The sequence below is a fragment of the Nicotiana tabacum genome, chromosome 4 (assembly GCF_000715075.1).
Source record: "Nicotiana tabacum cultivar K326 chromosome 4, ASM71507v2, whole genome shotgun sequence".
In the NCBI taxonomy this organism is placed as follows: domain Eukaryota; kingdom Viridiplantae; phylum Streptophyta; class Magnoliopsida; order Solanales; family Solanaceae; genus Nicotiana; species Nicotiana tabacum.
In genome coordinates this window covers 56,165,393-56,176,584 of record NC_134083.1, presented here as the reverse complement: position 1 = coordinate 56,176,584, position 11,192 = coordinate 56,165,393, and the positions used below count along the sequence as shown (strand labels likewise).

General features: G+C 40.0%; 1 non-coding gene across 1 annotated transcript; it reads left to right on the top strand.

Moving 5' to 3' along the window:
- Nucleotides 1-4,413: 4,413 nt before the first annotated feature.
- LOC142180424 (small nucleolar RNA R71) lies at nucleotides 4,414-4,520 on the top strand. The gene has a single exon (XR_012709050.1). It is a non-coding gene; the product is annotated as a small nucleolar RNA R71 (small nucleolar RNA).
- The last annotated feature ends 6,672 nt before the right edge of the window (nucleotides 4,521-11,192 follow it).

Sequence of the window (11,192 nt, the reverse complement as noted above, 5' to 3'; positions counted from 1 at the left end):
ATGCCTTTCCAAACACCAACTTGTACGGTGACATACCAATTGGAGTTTTGAATGTTGTGCGGTATGCCCATAATGCATCATCCAGCTTCTTCGCCCAATCAGTCCTTGTTGCATTCACTGTCTTTGTCACGACACTTTTAATTTCTCTATTGGACACTTCAACTTGCCCGCTCGTCTGTGGGTGGTACGGTGTGGCAACTTTGTGGCGAACTCCATACTTTTCCAATAGACGTGCGAACGCTCTATTGCAAAAATGGGTTCCACCATCACTGATTATAGCTCTCGGGGTGCCAAAACATGTGAAGATGTTTTTCTTTAGGAAACTTGTTACCCCTTTTGCATCATTGGTTGGGAGAGCTACCGCTTCGACCCACTTGGAGACATAGTCAACGCTACCAATATATATTTGTTACCATACGAGCTGACAAACGGCCTCATAAAGTCGATCCCCCACATGTCAAAAACCTCCACCTCTTAAATTGTGACCATCGGCCTCTCGTGACAGCGAGATATGTTGCCTGTCCTTTGGCATTCATCGCAACTTTTGACCCAAGCATGGGCATCCTTGAACAGGGTAGGCCAATACAATCCCGATTCCAACACTTTTGCTGCTGTCCGGATTCCTCCAAAGTGAAGCATGGCAAGCATGGCAAGCCTACAAAATAGAAGGTTGATCTTTCTCGGGGATACACCTCCGGATCATGTTATCTACACATATTTTAAACAATAGAGGTTCGTACCAATAATAGGCTGGACAATCGTGGAAGAACTTTTTCTTTTGAATTGAGGAGAATTCATAAGGTACAATACCGCTTGCTAAATAGTTAGCAATATCAGCATACCATGGCATCTCCTCCATTGTCACAGCAAGTAACTGTTCATCCGGGAATGTCTTTGTTATGTCTTCAACCTCCCTTCTCTTTTCAGCTCCTTCCAATCTTGAGAGGTGGTCTGCCACTTGATTGTCCGTCCCCTTTCTGTCACGGATTTCCAGATCAAATTCTTGTAGCAAAAGAACCCAGTGAATCAAGCGTGTCTTTGACTCCTTCTTTGGTATCAAGTACCTAATTGATGCATGGTCAGTATAAACAATAACTTTTGAATCAATTAAGTACGACCTGAATTTGTCAAAGGCAAACACTACAACCAGCATTTCCTTTTCCGTTACAGTGTAATTGAGTTGTGCACCACTGAGCGTCCTGCTTGCATAGTAAATCGGATGCATCAATTTATCTTTGCGTTGCCCCAAGACTGCTCCTATAGCATAATCATTGGCGTCGCACATGAGCTCGAATGGTTGCTCCCAGTTGGGTGCAACTATGTTGGGTGCTTTCACCAATCTCTTCTTCAGCTCCTCAAAAACCAACATGCAATCATTAGAAAACACAAAGGGCGGATCCTTTTCAAGCAGCTTACATAAGGGGTTAGCAATATTGGAAAAATCTTTAATGAATCGCCTATAGAACCCGGCGTGCCCAAGGAAACTTCTCACTGCCTTTACTGAAGTGGGTGGTGGCAGCTTCTCAATCACATCAACCTTGGCATGGTCGACTTCAATGCCCTTGCTAGACACTCGATGCCCCAACACTATTCCTTCTTGTACCATAAAATGGCACTTTTCCCAATTCAGCACCAGATTTGTCTCCACACATCTTTTGAGCACTCTTCTTAAGTTGTGAAGACAATCTTCAAATGAATCCCCCACCACGGAGAAATCATCCATAAAAACCTCCATAATATCCTCCACCATATCAGTGAAAATGGCTAACATGCACCGCTGGAATATAGCTGGTGCATTACAAATTCCAATGGGAATTCTCCAAAAGGCAAAGATGCCATATGGATAAGTGAAGGATGTTTTCTCTCTTTCTTCCGGGGCTATGGAGATCTGGTTATACCCCGAGTATCTATCCAAGAAACAGAAGTGGGACCGCCCAGCTAACCTGTCCAATATTTGGTCAATAAAAGGCAATGGGAAATGGTCCTTTCGAGTGGCTGTGTTTAGTTTCCGATAGTCCATGCAAATCCTCCACCTTGTGACTGTACGAGTCGAGATCAACTCGTTATTCTCATTTTGTACGACCGTCATTCCTCCCCTTTTCGGCACATATTGGACAAGACTGACCCAGTTGGTGTCAGAGATGGGGAAGATGATACCTGCATCCAGCCACTTGATCACTTCCTTCTTTAATACTTCCTTTATATTCGGGTTCAGCCGTCGTTGATGTTCCCTGGAAGGTTTGTGCCCCTCTTCCAGAAGAATCTTGTCATGCAAAAGGCTGGGTTGATACCCTTTATGTCTGCCCTGGTCCAACCAATGGCAGTCTTACATTCTTGCATTACCTGCAATAGTTTCTCTACCTGCACAACTAGCAAACCAGATGATATAATAACAGGCAAAGTAGAATTAGGCCCCAAGAAAGCGTACCTGAGGTGGGCTGGAAGCGGTTTCAAGTCCAGCTGTGGTGGCTCCTCTATTGATGGTTTTGCAGGTGGTGTTGCTCTCTCTTCTAAGCGTAGGGGCTCGAACTGAAGTTCCCTTTTCCAGAATCCTTGATCTTCGACAGCCATGACCCACTCTGCCAACCCTTCACCATCCATCTCTTCCAAATTCATCAAGCAGGCTTCTAGTGGATCCTTGACATTAAGGGTCTCATCCTCTTCTTGCAGTATCACATCCACGGCCTCCAATAGTGAGCAGTTTGCAAACGTTGAATATTATTTTTTCATTGTTCAACCTCATTTTCAACTCTCCAGTCTCACAATCAATTAATGCTCTCCTAGTGGCTAAGAATGGCCTTCCCAGAATGATGGGTATCTCTTCATCCACCTGACAGTCAAGAATACAAAGTCTGCAGGAAACATAAATTTTCCCACTTGCACAAGCACATCATCAAGAATTCTTGTCGGTCTTTTGACTGTGCGATCAGCCAGTTGCAGCAACATTGAGGTCGGTCTAGCTCTGCCAATGCCTAGTTTTATATATATTTCCAAGGGCATCAAGTTTATGCTGGCTCTCAAGTCACACAATGCTTTAGCAAAAGCATAACTCTTAATAGTGCATGGGATAGTGAAGCTACCTGGATCAGACACCTTTTAGGCTATAGGTCTTGTCACTACCGCGCTGCAGGTCTGTGTCAGAGTTACACTGGACAGGTCCTGGAAGTCAAATTTCTGCGACATCGGGTCCTTCATTATTTTTGCATACCCTGGCATTTCCCTCAAAGCATCCATCAGTGGAATATTCAATTGAATCTGTCGAAGCATTTCTATGAATTTCCTGTATTGATCATCTTTCTTTTGTATTGCCAATCTCTGAGGGAATGGTGCAGGTTTCAACCTCTGTCCACTACTTGATGTCTTTTCTTTGTTGGAAGCTTCTGGCACAAGAGGTGCCACCTGTTCTGAGACTTGTTCACCTTCCTTCGCCTTACCCTTGTCAACCTGTGCCTGTTCAACTACCACCTTGGTGAGCTCTGCTTACCCATCTGCCTCTAATGTAACCGGAGTAGTTGGCATAGTTTCTCTCCTAGATTGAGCAACTGCTTGCTCTCTATCTAAATCTCTTCCATTCTTGAGACTCACTGCCATTAGCTGATTTGGGTTTTGCTCCTTTAGGTTAATATTTGTATCTACATGCAATGTTCCTTGGGGGCGATTGTTCAAGGCCATAGACAGCTATCCTGGTTGAGTTTCAATGCCTTTGATTGCTGAATCATATGCTGCTAACTTTTCTTGCATCTTACCATTTGTTCCAATAAGTTGTTGCAGCATGCCCCTGATTTCTATCATGTTGCTGTCATGTTGTTGATGAGGTGATTGGTAGGCCAACTATTGCTGGTGCTATTGATTATAGCCATGTTGCTTTTGATAAGGCACAACTTGACCTTGTGGTCGTGCGACTCCAGAATTGGGGTTGTGTTATGGCAGGTTGGGTCTGTACTGCTGGTTTGGTGCTGGTCCCCATTGTTGCCCACCTTACCTCTGACCTCCAAAATTATTGACATAATTCATGTCTTCTCTGAAGCCCTGATTGTCATTCTCTCCACTCCACGAGCATACATATGACTAGTTTATGCAAGGAGTACACAATCCTCCATTTGTTGTATCAACAATGTGCACTTGCTTTGTACCCATTTCATCAATTTTCTTTGTCAGTATGCTCATCTGAGTCATGAGAGTGGCTATGTTCTCTGCATGGGAATTGTTTGGGTCAAGAGCAACAGAATGCACTACTGGTGTAAGTGTCGTACCTCTAGTCATTCAGCCTGAATTTTGAGCCATCTTGTCAAGAAAAATCTTGCACTCTATGAATGTCTTGCTAAAAAATACACCCCAGCTGAAGCATCTACAATGGCCTTCAAACTGTCTGCTAAACCCATGTAGAATCTCTGTCCCAGCATCTGATCTGGAATGCCATGGTGTGGACACTTCACTAGCATACCCTTGAACCTCTCCCAGGTTTCTTGCAAGGTCTCAGTTGGTTTCTGCTTGAACTTCAATATCTCATCAATCTGCCTTGCAGTCTTGTTGGGAGGATAGAACTTGTTTAAGAACTGTTTGACTAATGCTTCCCAAGTGGCAATGGAGTTTATTGGGAGCAAATTCAGCCAAGTTTGAGCCTCTCCAGTCATGGAGAATAGAAACAGTAATAGCTTGATGGCTTCAGGAGTCACATTCGGCTATCTTTGGGTCACACATATTGATAGGAAATTCTTCAAATGTTGTTGTGGGCCTTCAATGTATGACCCGGAGAACAGTCCCTTATTTTGCAACAGATGCAGTATGCTGTTGGTGATCTGGAATATCTTCGCTTGTATCTGAGGTACAGTAATGGCGGTGGCCAGGTTATCAGCAGTTGGTTGTGCCCAATCATAAAGAGCAGCTTCTGGCACAAGAGGTGCCACAACTCCATTATTTGGGTCAACCCGATTATTCCGATTGTTTCTGTTGACATCGTCAACGTTGTCCATTTCAATTTCGAGTGTGTGTTTTTGTTGTAACTATTTGTTATTCTTGTTGGCTCGATTTAATGCCCTGAATTCTTTCTCGGGGTCTGAGAATCCTTCAAAAAGTTCACCAGTCCTCGAAGAGCTTCTAGGCATACACCTGAGTCACAGGAGAATTCAAACGTGAGAAATTCAATGGAAAAATTTAAACACCGTAAGAAATTGATCTAAACTAAGAATCCTAGCAATTCTTCTAAGTTGTAATAAATAACACTGTTAGTTCCTCGGCAACGGTGCCAAAATATCTCGCCCAACTATGCCTTGTAAAAAATACTAAGCGGTCGTTGCAAATATAACTCGGTTCAAGTCCGGAGTCGAATCCCACAGGGAACTAACCTATTTACTACAAATTTAAATAATGCTAATGAAAAGCTCAGACAACTTCCGGATGCAAGAGTTTTATGAATAATCAGTGGAATTTATTTAGCTAAGGAAAAATGACAATAAAATTAGCAATAATCAAGACTAAAAATGAATTCAAGGGTAAAAGGATCTAGGGCTATTGATTTCCCAATTGCCGGATTAATTCTTAACTCTTTAGCTATAATCTCGTTGTAGTACTCTATGAGGATTATGAGTTCCGGGCTACCGTAATTATCTCTCGATCAATTACGATAATTTACTAGAAGCATTCTCTCGAACTACTCTAGTTAACAATTTATGCAACTCAGAATTATCCCACCAAAGTTTCATTATTTCTAACCTCACTTTTAAATTCAAGTAATTAATCTCTTAACTTACCCAAAAGTGGTGGTGTTCAACAACAATCTAACCAAGTATTTTTTTTTCAAGCAACACAAGGTAACTAGACACGATTAATCAAGGGCCCTTTCAATTTACCACAATACAATACGTAGTTGAACAATCATAAAACAAACACGACCCAATTATAACAAAATAGAGTCAAGACTTCATCCAACAATTGGTTCCATCAACCCTAGATAATAGATTTAGCTACTCGTACTAATGGAAAATAAATCACTAAAATAATTCATAATCAACAAATAGAAGTATGAAGAAGAAGTTGAAAACTCTTAGGAAATTATTCGTCTTCTCTCCCTTGTTCTTGCCTCTAAAATCTTCTAAAACCAGTTATCTCTGACTTCTGGGCGAGTTTAGGTTTCATATAGGTTTAGGTTAGTCGCCTAGGAAATTACATTATTAACCCTGCGTGTTTCGCTTTCTTCCGCCCGTCCGCGGTCGCGGATTTGACCGCGGATCCGCCGCGGATTTCCACTACCTCACTACCTTGAGTTTGCGGGCCAATTCGCAGTCCACTTCACTGCCGCGCATCTGGAGAGGTCGTCTCGCTTGCTTTTCTCGCTCCTTTTCGACCGGGCTAACCTTCGATTGGCTTTCCACACTCCATGTTGACTCCAAAACACTCGTTAGCTCCCTCCTAGCTCGGAGTAGCTCCTGCAAAGCATCAAATTCTTAATTAGAGCATTTTGTTATCTTTTAGCATTCAAATATCAATAAAGTGCGGCTAAATTAGTGTGTAAATAGTGTCTAAATTGCATAAATATAGCCTACTATCACAACCCGATCGGTTATTTTATGTAATTGCACCCCTTTTATTGCTTCACACTTATGCGTTTATGCTTTTATGACTTGCGGGGTTGATTAGTTTCGTTCCGGGAAGCTTTGGGGTTAATTTGGACCTTTGAAGACTTAGAAGTTTTAATTTGAAAATGTAGACCAAACTTTGACTTTTGTGAAAACGACCCCGGAGTGGTATTTTTGTGATTCCAATAGCTTCGTATCGTGATTTCGGACTCGGGTGTATGCCTAGAATTAACTTTGGAAGTTCGTAGGTTGATTTGTGTTGATTTGCCAAATTTTCGCAATTTAAAATTGAAAAGCTTGACCGTAGGTTGACTTTTAGCTAACGAGCTGAGATGGAAGGTCTTCGCTTTTGCGAGGGATTCTTCACATTTGTTGTGCGAACCCCAGGTCGCATTTGTGGCATCTGCGACTGGACAAATAGCTAAGGGACGGGATTTTTGAACTCATTCTCTCATTTTTGAACCGTAGACTCGGTATGAGGTAATTTAGAGAGGGGGTTTTCACCTACAAACCTTGGGTAAGTGATTCTAATCTATTTCTAACCATATTCCATCAATATATCTTAGATTTTAACATCAAAATCACGTGAATCAAAGTAGAAATTTGTGAAACTTTGACAAATTTTTAAAAAATAAGAAATTGAGTTTTGAGAGTCGATTTGGACTCGAATTTTGAAACTAATCACATATATGAACTCGTGGGGTCATGGGTAGATGGAATCTACCATTGGACCCGATTTTGACCGGGCAAGCCCCGAGTTGAATTTTGTTGACTTTTTGGAAAAAGTGTAAAGATCTTAACTTTATCTATTGCAATTGAATTTTCTAGCATTGTTTGATGATATTGAGTTGATTTTGGTTAGATTTGAGCCGTGTGGAGGCGGATTTTAAGGGAAAAGCTATTTCCGAGTGTTGAATTGGCCTAGTTGAGGTAAGTGTCTTGCCTAACTTTGTGTGGGGGAACTACCCCTTAGGATTGGTATTATTTGATTCAATTGTGCTAAGTGAAATCCGTGTACGCAAGGTGATGAGTGGGTACACAGGTTGTGCATGGTATTTGACCGGTTTAGACTACTTAGATTATTTCCATGCTTTAATTGAAATGCCATATCATGTTCTAAATTCTCATAGTCAATTTATCCTTGCTTGTATTAGACTATCCTTACATGCTTTAATTGACTTGTTTAGTACTTGTTCTACATCATACTTGCTAAATTGCTCCCCTGCTTTAGTTGAACTTGTTGCCTCTTTATTGTTACATGCTATCTCTTCATTATTAGTTATCATTGTTTGAAGTTATTGTTCGTGTTATCTCTTTCCTTATTGATTTTTGTTACTTGAAGCAATTGTTTATGTTATCCCTTTACTTTTTGATTTCCATTATTTGAGACTCATTGTTGAATATTATCTCTTTTATTATGAGTTAGTCTTATCTAATATCGTGGTTATACATTATTTCTCTCATTTTTGAGTTATTTGGTGTTGAAGTTGTGAAAGTCGTTAATACGTTGAAGCGATGTTGGTTATTGTTGATATATCTATCTTATTGAGCATTTTTAATCCATTGTTGTTGTTGATATTCTTGTATACATTGTGGTGGAGCTGTCAAGACCCCAATTTCCCTCCGTAGGATGTCGTGACGATACCTAGTCTCTAAGACTAGGTAAGCCTAATACTTACTAAATTAATAGAAGAATTCAACCATCAACTGATAAATATGAAATAGAATTCTTTATACACAACTTACAATTCCAAAATCGGTAGTACAAGTCATAAGCACTAATGAGTTGCTAGAAAATCCCTAGATACAACTGTTCAGAATAGAATTAAATAGTACAAGTACAATTTCAGAAAGTGACTCTGAGGCCTGCGAACGCGACGGTAGGTTTACCCTGAGTCTCAACAGCAATGCTCGACCAGCTAGCTAAATAATGTGCATCTGAGATCTGCACAAAAATGTGCAGAAGCGTAGTATGAGTACACCACAGCGGTACTCAGTAAGTATCAAGACTAACCTCGGTGGAGTAGTGATGAAGGACAGTCAAGACACCCACTGGACTAAACACCTGAACAAGTATAAATGTAGAACTAACAGGGAACAATGTCTCTATAAAGCTAGGCATGATGGCAATAATGATCCAATACTTGTAATAGGAAGCTAAAAGCAACAATTAACAACATGGAACAAACAGGTAATAACACTGTAGAGTGAGCTGAATACAATTCAAATCTGGCGAAACCAAATAAAAGAAAATAAGTGACAACTCAATAGGAACAACTGCTTTCACACCAGGTTTACCCAAGAATTTCCACGAGGTACCAAACCTCAAAAGCACAAATCACGTGTCCCAATTCGTAAACCCTAATCACTCGGCATCTTGTGCCCACATTACAATTCATAACAGCACGGACGACTCACGTGCCAAAGAAGTGACAATATCTAATATCCACACGGACCACTCACGTGCCAACAATAATCATGACTCATGACTGCACGGACAACTCACGTGCCAATAGGATAACTCTCACACATAAGGCAAGTACACATGAGTACATGTAAATGGTCAAAACATCAGGATTCATCTTCTTAGACCGATATGGGTGATTTATTTACGTGCATGCTTGTGTAAGTGTTCTACCACAATTCAAGTCAACAAGTAAGAGTAGAGACAATGAATGGCACATAAGAAACGATCACCACAAAATGTACAGTGTAATAAAGACAGCAATAAAATTGAAACAATGAATAGTACAACAAGATTAACTACACATAACTAAGCAATAATGCAACACGGAGAAAGATAATTAATAGTATGCTAAGGGAAACAACAATCAAAGATAAGTACAAAAGAATGGGAAAATGTCAACAAGAGTCACTACCGAGGTACCGCCTCGTAGTCTCAAATCATAAAATGAATCACAATTTTTCCTTATATCACCGCGATAGCCTTTACATTTTGTTTTGAAAATCTTTTTTCCCGAAATAGCATCCCACGTTTTAGCCCACCTTATCACACCGCATGGCTTCTAGTAGTTCCCCTACTAGCCACGCGTATCAAGCCCACCTTATCTCACCGCATGCTTTTCAACACCCAGACCTTATACCACCGCAGGCGTATCAATATTAACAACAGCACGACAGAAACCTCGTACAAATATCATAACAATAGCATGGCAGAAACCTCGTGAAAACATTATAACCACAGCACGGCAGAAACCTCATGCAAACATCATAACAATCCTCTTAACAATAACATGTGTGCCAAAACATAACAACTCAACAAAATGACTTTCACAATATGTGCCCATATACCACAATATTTCCTCAAAATATCACAACTACGCATAGCCCTCGACTCAACAATACTGAATACAACAACAATAACCCGAGGATACGTCAAGTAAATCAACTCAGGAACACGAAGAAATGGTAGAACGAGCTCAAAAAGAAAAACACAATAGGGAATAATGGTCTCCACAAGAATAGCTCAACAAGGTAGAGATAATGTGTAGCAATGATTCCACAAAAGTACAATTTGATGATAAGAGAGATAACATGAATCAATGATTTCAAATAAGGATAAGTCAACAATGAAAAGGGTTAGCAAAACTTCATTTAAGTTTGAGCAATTACGGAAGAGATACAACAAATTCAATTAAGGATAAGCAATTACGGAAAAGATAATAATAACTTCAATTAAGGATAAGCAATTACGAAAATGATAGCATGGCAATAAAAGAGGCAACAACTTCAGTTAAGGCACATAAGAGTTTAATCGACAATAAGGGTAGAACATGAAGTAGTTAATTCCAAATAAGACACGTAAGGGTGAATTCAGTAAATGGGAGATTTAACATGACAAAACAACTTCATATCTAATGAACATAAGAACCTAATAGTCTTAAACAGTCAAGTTCCCACAAATAAGCCTGATCACGTACTCGTTACCTCGCGTACACGACTTTCACATGACATAATTAGCACAAATAACTCAAATCCTAAGGGGTAGTTCCCCCACACAAAGTTAGGCAAGATACTTACCTCAAAGAAGCTAGGCCGATACTTTAAAATGACCTACTCGTGTGAAATAAATATCCGGACGGCTCAAATCTAGCCAAAATAACTTAATATCATAAATAAAAATCATAGGAAATAATTCTGGATAATAAAGTTTTGATCTTTAATTAATACTAAAAATTCAACTCAAAAAGTCAACCCCAGGCTCGCGCCTCGGAACTCGACAAAAATTACAAAAATTCTAACACACATTCGATAACGAGTCCAAACATACAAGAATTACTCAAATCCGACCCCAAATCGCCTTTCAAATCCCCAAAATTTAGTCTAAGAAGTTTTCACAATATGTTTTCCAAATTTTCAACTCAAATCACTAATTAAATGATGAAAAATAACAATGGATTCATGTAATATAGCCAAAATCGAGTAAGAATTACTTACCCTGATAATTTTCTTGAAAAACTCATGAAAAATCGCGACAAACCAAACTCTCTAGGTCCAAAAATAAAAAATGAGATAAAACCCTTATTTATATGGTACCACATTTGATCTCCCAAATTGTTGACAACACATATTTTGTGTGGTCTGCACTTCCAAGTT